The following is a 9,254-nucleotide window of genomic DNA, read 5'->3' as shown; positions in this document are numbered from 1 at the left end:
TTCACCCTAGGAAACAGTGTTTTATAAAATTTGTTGAAAGGAAGTACATATATAAACTTGTTTCATAATCGATAAGAAATCATGATTGATCAGGTTCTTTATTGGATATCTTTTGATTGACCAATATAATATGACAAGGTAGAACCTATCTTAACTTGTTGAGGTATATGGTAAACCGGTCATAACCTATATAATATAGCTAGTTGTAATCGGTCACAATTTACATTGAAAATATAGGTGTAACCGATCGCAAGCTATAAGAATGCAAGTTGTACCCGGTCACAAATTACTTTGGGATCCAAGGTATAACCTGTCACAAGATGAATTGGGAAGCTAGTTGTAATCGGTCACAAGCGATCTTTGGGAAGCAAGGTGTAATCGATCACAAGATACTTAGGGAAGCAAGGTGTAACCGGTCACAAGCTACTTTGTGGAGAAAGGTGTAACCTATTACATCCTATCTTGGGAATCATGTTATAACCGGTCACAACATATTTTGGAGTGATGGTATAATCGGTTCCATGAGCAAAACCAAGTTTCCATGGTTCATATATTTCTTCATGATGTGTGTGAATTACGGTTTTGGGTTTGCTAAGATAAGAAGCTTCTAGATGTCGACATTATTTTAATATGTACATAACTCTTATCATTAATTGTTCAAAGATATTCCTTGATACTCAATGTGCTCCCATATCCGAAAAAGTGAAAGCATTTAATTATGATTTTCATCCTATATGTTTTAATTACCAGCAATTAAAGCATATCTTGTAGAGAATGTTATTAGTTAATGTGCTCTCCTAATAATAGAAGTTTTCTATGAGAGTTTTCGGAAATATGGTTTGGCATTTATGCGGAAATAGGAAAACCGAAATTAGGTACTTTAATGAGAATATCTTGAGAATATTTTTGGTTTTGGAATTTCCTTGTTGTCCAAACAACCTTGGTGTATAAATACTTAAGTTTGCATTTCTTGCAAACTATCCTAAGAGCCATGCAAACTTCATTCTTATTGTTTCTGGTGGAGCCGTCTATCCAGAGAGGAAATTACGCTAATTAGGAGAAATCTATTATGACCAATCGTTTAAATACTTTTATGGGATCAAGAAGATTTACGAGTGCCGTTGGTGGGAAAATATATAATTGCATTGTTATTGTAGTTTTCAATTATTGATTTGATTGACTAACGGTTGTTGAAACTTTGATTGCACCTAGTTTGATCATTCTTGAGAACCTTTCCTTCTGATATAAGGCTCATTCAAACTAGATCAAAGAATTGGCGGGATCTTTAGAACCATCTTCGGATATAAAGACATCTTGTAATAATCCATTGTTAACAGACTCTGTTTTGTGTGTGATTGATCACAAGAGATTTCAGGTGGTGTTGTGCAGTTTATTATTGAAGACAAACGAAGAATTGAAGACGACAAAGTTTTTCTTATTAGTTTTCATATATTGTGAATTGTGTGCACAAACCTTAATCGGCTGGGATCCAACTAGAATCAGTTTATCTTTGATAGACTTGATTTATTAGTTACATGAGATCGGCATCACCTTATAGTTTTTCTTTGAGATCTATATTTATTGATTGCGAATCTAGAGTTTGATTATTTCGGTAATCAAAATATAGATTGATGTAACTAAACAAAGGATTTTATTAGATTAAACAGAAGAGCCTTTGTCAACGACTCATAATATCTTATTACCAAGATTGAATAGAGTGGTTACCATACAGATTTATCCTTTAATGTTTGGAATGCAATCTAAAGGATAGGTGATTCACGTGCTTGACTCTAGAAGTCGAAGACGCGGGCATACTAAGGAAACTAAGTATCTAGGGGTAGTCTACTTGGTCTCAACTATACGAAGTTTGTATTAGATTTTGTATAGCGGCTTAATTCTAAGAGTATTCAAAACTGGACAAGGTGCCGGGGTTTTTCTGCATTTGCGGTTTCCTCGTTAACAAAATCTTCATGTGACATTTACTTTATTATTCCGCATTATAATTGTTTTATTATAATTAAAGTAAATTGCACTTGTACGTTAATCCGTAACACTTGATATTGATCCTATATAAAGTGATCACTTCGTTGTCGTATCGTCTCAATCTTGAATTCATAGTCAATCACACAAGTGATCTTGTTATGGTATTGTCTCGATCTTGTATTTATAGACGATCACACAAAGTGTTACCGAAGTTGTTGTATTGAATCGACTTTGTCCATAGACGATCACACTTGGTAAACGACTTAGAGGTTGATAAATAAAAGATTGTGGTATATTTGGGTACCCTCGTATTTTCAGTAAAATTGTTCATTTTACTATCCAGTGCCCCAATTTTCTATATTCTAAAGAGAACGGTGCGGCGGTACTTCAGGTTGGTCCTGTTTCAGGTTTGGATAAGTTTGAGGTGAATGGTGATGAGGAGTGTTCTAAAGAGAGTGAGAGTTAAGATTCTAATGAGAATTAGGAGATGAAGAGGATAATTGCTGATCATAATGGGGAAAAGGGTGCTAAAAGACATAAACAAGGTTTCTGAGTAAAAAAAAAATAATGATGAAGAAGATAGGAAAAAGCAAGGTAGGTCCAATAGAAGTACATATAGGAGGAGCAGTGACACAGATGATGATTATGATAAGGGTGGTACGAACATAAGGAAGTAGAAGAAGAGGAGACGTGATGATTCTTCGGATGACAAGGAAAAACATAGATACCATTACAGGAAGAGTAGGAAGAAGAAGTGAAAGATGATGAGGATAAATTATCATGATACATATGATTCTGATTCGTATGAAGAATCTAAAATACATCAGGAAGAAGCCGTCATCTAGTTCCGATGTCAGTGACTCAGAGGATTCACAGGATGGAAGGGCCAAAAAGCAATCTCGAAAGGTTACTAAACACAGTTACCGTCATGAAGTTGTTTTTGAATGACATGTTGTGGGTAATTTCTCAAATCATTATATCATACCTGTTTTATAACTGACTTGGTCTGCAACTGATGTAACATGCTTTCTTTATATTCAATGTAGACGTATTTGGCTTTGTTTTGTTTGATACGATCTTAAGGAACATAATCGCATAAAGTAAAACAAAACTAATTCCCAAACACTCTGATACTTAATAGATGAAAACTCTCAAATGATATGAATATATTAATGTGTTGTTTTACAGATAAACAAAGAATATATATATATAAAAGATCCATAAACGTTCTTAATCTGCTAAAGTTTCAAACTACGAAACGAATATCTTCAAGCGCGCCATCTCTTCTGAAAATTGAAACTGAAGTGGGAAGAAGTGAGCACATTATCCCAAATGGGGGGTCAGCGGTTATCATTATAACATTCAAGTAATCACTAACATGCATCACAGTTCTACTAAAGAAAAATGATAAACATTTTTTACACGCAACATACAACAAAAAATTGCTTCCATTCATATCCCCAGATATTACGTCCATAGTGATAATATCCGTGAAAGATCCACCTTCGGATGGATCTACGAGAAAAGAATTAAACAACTTAAACATATGCTATCCCAACCTCGTTTCACTCAATGGAGGAGAAGATGCTAGGAATAAGTCCAGTCTCAAATGATAGCATGAATCCAGGTACGGTAAGATATTATCGTGGAATGCGTACACCTCATAAAACCCAATGCCACCATCTAAGTCTAGAATATAATAAGAATTTGATTACTATGATCTGACCCCGCACAAAAGGTTCACAAAAGGCCCAATCATTATTTGTAGACCGAAGTCACCGAATAATAACCATATTCACTCATGAACCTAGAATTTCTTCCTAAGTCAAGATCATAGTAACCCAGTCATACTACTGAGACTGCACATCAAGTATAATATGCACATGAGTGACTTCACCAAATAAAACGGTATATATGATAATCAACCGGGTAAAGACGGACAACTAGGTAATAATCAACCAGGGTAAAGCCGGACTACTATATTAAGACAATTAAATGTAATAATAATCAATCGGGGGAAAGCCGGACTACTAGGTAATATTCAAACAACGTAGCATTGCCCTACTAAACTTAGCCAAGAGCTATGGGGAAACACTGACACTCCTCGCGGGGTAACCACCCAACACATATTACGCAACATACCCATTGAATTACAAACAATATGCTTACAGAATTTAAAGACTCATCATGCTCGCAGATAAAGTAAACTTAATGATTACAAGAAGGTTACAGAGTTCCCACCTAATTTGATGACAAGCCATGCCTACCTCGAGATCCCCAATCCACAGGTTCGTTGTATGAATCGATCGTTGTTAATAAAGATCAACTGTTCATCATACAAGCATTCTAAGAGTTTAGCCAAAAGTCTCACACAAGACTCATAACATAATGTCATACAATTCTCTAGTTATAGACTAAGTGAACTATCTAATGGTTCTAAAACCATTTATGGTTCAATACCTTTTCATTAACTATTTTTAGTATGTCTAAAGGTTTACTAATTTAATTAGGTTGGTTCTAATTTCCATTTAATAAGTCTAATTAATAACCACGACCTTGTAAAAGGAACCGAAAGCTAATTCGGACCATAAGGTTCCAATTCATCAAACTAGGAATACATGGTACTAAGCCCAAGCCCATTGGGCCTAAACTGTCACGACCCATTAATCTAAGTCCGGTCCATTTGGTCTATTAACGGTCACTAACAGTCATCCTCTGGTCAGAGGGAGTCAATTAACGGTCCACGTCAAGTCAAAGGACTGGTCAACGGTCCAACTGGTTAAAAGAATTAACTCGGCAACTGAGTCAACTCAGGTCAAGACAGGAAACTCGGTGAGTTAACACCGATTTAACTCAGTCAGATAAACGGACAGGAATGACTAACAATTTTGAATCACAAGGCCTGAGCCACTGCACGGCCAAACTTCTAATGCACAATCAAGAAATAATACAAAGAAGAAACAAGACCAAAAGATGCATTTCTAGTTCTACTTGCAAAACCAAACAGTCTAAGGCCTATTCCTATGGGTATGGCAAAAAAATGTTGTTTGGCATACCAGGTGGCATGACAAACGAGTTGTGCCATTATGGGAAAACCACTGAGCGACAGAATTTCTAGCAGACGATATTCTTAATAACGCCAGCGATAAAGTCTTTATCGCTTGATGTTAACTCTAACGCCAACGACTAGTTCTTTATCGTTATAAATAGGTAAATTTAAAACTCTGAAGTTTACCCCAAAAATTTTTACACAAATTTTTTCTCTAATTCTCTTTTTCTTAATCTAAATTTATCTATTTCTCATTCTAATTAATTTTTTTGAAATTTTCCAAATGACACAATTTCAAACCCAAATTGATTTTTCAGGAGTAGTTCTTGAAGGTGCCGTTAAGAAGATATGTGATAGTTATAAAGAAATAAGTAAGAATCAAAGAAGTCTCCAAGTCAAAACGACAACTAAGAAAAGGCAAAGAAAAGTTCAGCGCAAGGAAAATCAAGGCAAAACAAATTTGAAGCCAAAGAAGAAGATAAACAAAAGAGAATCCGTTCATGAGCGCATTGATTGGAAATTTGGTGAAATGAAGAAGATTAATAAGATGAAGAACATTGTCCCAAATTTTTATTTTTAAAGTCTATATTTCAAATTATTATTGTCTAGTTTTATGTCTTGTAAAAAATGACTATTTAATGATTATATCGAAGTTTAATGAATTTGAAAATTTGACGAGTAATGTTGAAAATTAAGCTTAATTCTATTCTTAATCCAATCTAACATTTTAATCAGAGATACATTTAAAATAATATTAAAACCTAATACTTAGAAAATTATGAAATTAAAACATAAGAACTAGAACTAATACTTAAACAATTTAAATACTTAAGTGGATAATCGAGAAATTAAAACATAAATATTGGACAATATTTGGGTAAATATTTTAAAATCTCGAAACAATTTTCAAATTGGAAGTCTTCTTCGTAGATGCGACGATATTCCGCACGACCCCTACCTCGAAGTTCCATCATAGTTGCACCATCCGCACGACACCTTTGTTGAGATTCCATCCTGGGTTCACCATTCCTCAAATTTGGACCTTCTTGATGAAGTAAAGTAACAAACCTAGTAACTTCCTTATTGATTATACTGAAGCGTTAAATTAACTCTGAAACATCACGATTGTTGAGATTCATTGTTTGTTCTTGAAATTTCCTATAAATCACTTGTCATAATGTTTCGAGATGTAATGCATTTCCGAGTGCAGTCTCCTCAATAAAAGAGATATAATTCTTGCAAATACATCCATCTTCCGCAACAGTGAATTTTGGTTTTCGCCTAATTTGACTTCTCCTATTTTTACTTCTCCTAATTTCACTATCCACATTGGCACGATCAACAAATCTTTGATTTGCATCAGCACGTTGGTTTGCTATGAACTCAGCGAACTCAGCAATGTTCATATTATCAGCCATACTCTCTGAGGAATTGGAAGAGTGATGAAAAGAATTGGAGATTGAGAAATTCTAGAAAGGTTTAGAAATTATGGTGTGAGTTGAAATGATATTGAAATTAGGTATTTATAGAGAGGAAAATAGTATCCATTGGATGAAGATCTGATAAGCGATGATCAGAGAGGCGAGCGGTATCTTGACCAGAGTTGGCGACTTAAAGACCAGCGAGCGTTGACTTGACCATCGAGCGATGAACACTCTATCGCTTGCTGGAAACTCTGTCGTGTGTGCCTGTATGTTATTCCTGGCATACATGTATATGAGTTTGGCAGTTTGGCATACCCATAAGATAACAACAAGACCAGAACACACAACTACAGAAAAATGGTTGGGTCTGGCTTCACAATCCCAATGAAGTCTTCAAGTCGTTAACCTACAGGGTTTTGGAAAAAACCTAAGGTTAAAGGAGAATCGACTCTAGTCGCAACTATTATCATACAGGAGGTGTGGGAATTAGGTTTCTCAGTTGCTAGAGTTCTCCCTTATATAGTCTTCAAATCAGGGTTTGCAATCAATGCTACCTTGGTAACAAAGCATTCAATATACACCATTAGATGAAAACCTGATTAGACTCAAGCTAATATCTTTCAACCGTAAGATCGAACTTAGATTGTTACACACAAATGAAAAGTGACTTCATTTAGATATGAGTAATCATACCTAAACATGTGCACCTTGTTGGCTCAACAATAGTTAACCGAAGTTAGCCGTAAGAAAACTTTCATATGAACCTTAGTTATCTTAACCATAACTAGTTCAAATGACTCAAATAAAACTAGTTCTAGAGTTTTTCAATTGTTTATATTCTAATAGAAGTATACAAGACACAATTGAAGCAAAATCGATTTTGATTTACTTGAATCAATTCATGAACATTATAGCCACAATTTGCAAAAGAGTGCATTCCTTAATATATAAATGTATTAGTTCATGAACAAATCGATTTTAAAACATAACCTAATCAAGTATGCAAACGGGTATGCATACCTAAGTGGCCGGACTAAGTTTGGGTTCGCCAGTATGTGAACGGGTACGCATACCTCCAAACTCAGTTGAATTTCTGGACATGAACTTTACACCAGTATGCATACGGGTATGCATACTAAGTTCTCGGACTTTCATTAACCAACCTGCATGGGTATGTTTACTATGGTTCCCGGACTTGGAATAACAGGAAACAATTTAGCATACAAGTACGCATACTGTGTTATATCCAATCATGGTTAATTGTTCAAAACTCCCATTTCAATCATTGAAACATTCTTAGAAGACGACAATAGCTGTCTCATACAAACTATTAGCTTCAAAGCAATTTTCAAGTGATCGAATAATCAATACGAAATATTCTGAGTCTATATCAAATGACTGTCTCACACAAATCATGTAAGATGTTACCAAACGATTTTCACATGATCATCTTTTGACTTTCGTCAAGAATATAAGATGAACTTGGTTAAAGCGAAAGCTTACCAACACATATTTCGAGAAATATGTAATCGAGTTAAACTCAGCTCAAAATATCAAATGTGTATAATCAAAGTCTATATAACCATACGACTTTTGTCTCAAACAGGAGATAAATTAGATAGACTTTTGAGTGATAGATGAGTTCAAGTCTTCACATACATTTTGTTGATGAAGTTACAGAAGCTCCCCTTTGTAGTTCTTCGTCTTCAATCGATGAGCGCCGTGAAGTATAATGCTCAACTACACTTACTATCCTAATCCGAGACTTAGATATAAGTAGACTAGAAATCAATACTTATAGTTCTGGCAACTAAACTTGGCAAACAAGATTGAGATAGCAACGCTTGCGAGTTCGACCGAGCAGTGCTCTAACAATCTTCCCCTTTGTCAATTTCAGTGACAAAACTATCAATACATATGGAATACAAAATAAATAAACTATCAATACATATGGATTACAAAATAATGTGCTTTGTAGACCTGCTGATTTGTCGGCTTGGATCAGTCTCTTGTTGCTTCCCATTTGCACATTAACCTTGTACAGACCTACTCGTTCTGCGGATAAGAAGTCTTCCAGCAGAAAACGACTTAAAGTGGCAGCCATCCAACAAGCTTTACTCACTTGGAAAGAACCCATGGTTGCTTCACCTTGATCTCCAAGCTTCTTCGCCAACCATACGAACAATTCTCTGCAAGAAGGACAGTGAAAAGAAGCCAGAGTCGGCTAATTTGAGCGCTTATTGGAAGAAGTTAGAATATGGGAATTTTGTAGCTGCGAATCGTGTCTTGTCTTCCAATGGGTTAGCACCTCGAAATGAGAGTACCTTGACTGAGTTGCAAGTTAAGCACCCCACAGCTCCCCTGCCAGATATTCCGGATGACATTGAAATTGGCGATTCCATAACGGTTGATTCAAGGGCTGTCATTGGCGCCATCAAGAGTTTTCCCAGAGGTACTTCTTTTGGTCGGGACGGTTTGCGTGCTCAGCATTTGGTCGACGCTTTGAGTGGTGTAGCAGCGGCTGTTGCTGACGAGTTGGTGGCTTCGATTACTGGGGTTGTCAATCTTTGGCTGGCAGGTAAGTGTCCTAAATTCTTAGGAGAGATTATTGCTAGTGGGCCACTTACACCTTTTCTCAAACCCGGAGGAGGGATTAGAACAATTGCAGTTGGTACTGTCTGGCGTCGTTTGGTCTCTAAGGTGGTTTCCTTTTCAGTGGGCAAGGACATGCAGTCTTATTTGGGGGATTTTCAATTTGGTGTTGGAGTTCCAGTGGTGGGGGGGGGGGGGGGGGGGGG

This window comes from Papaver somniferum, chromosome 6, assembly GCF_003573695.1.
Source record: "Papaver somniferum cultivar HN1 chromosome 6, ASM357369v1, whole genome shotgun sequence".
Classification (NCBI taxonomy): domain Eukaryota; kingdom Viridiplantae; phylum Streptophyta; class Magnoliopsida; order Ranunculales; family Papaveraceae; genus Papaver; species Papaver somniferum.
Note: the sequence above shows the minus strand (reverse complement) of the source record.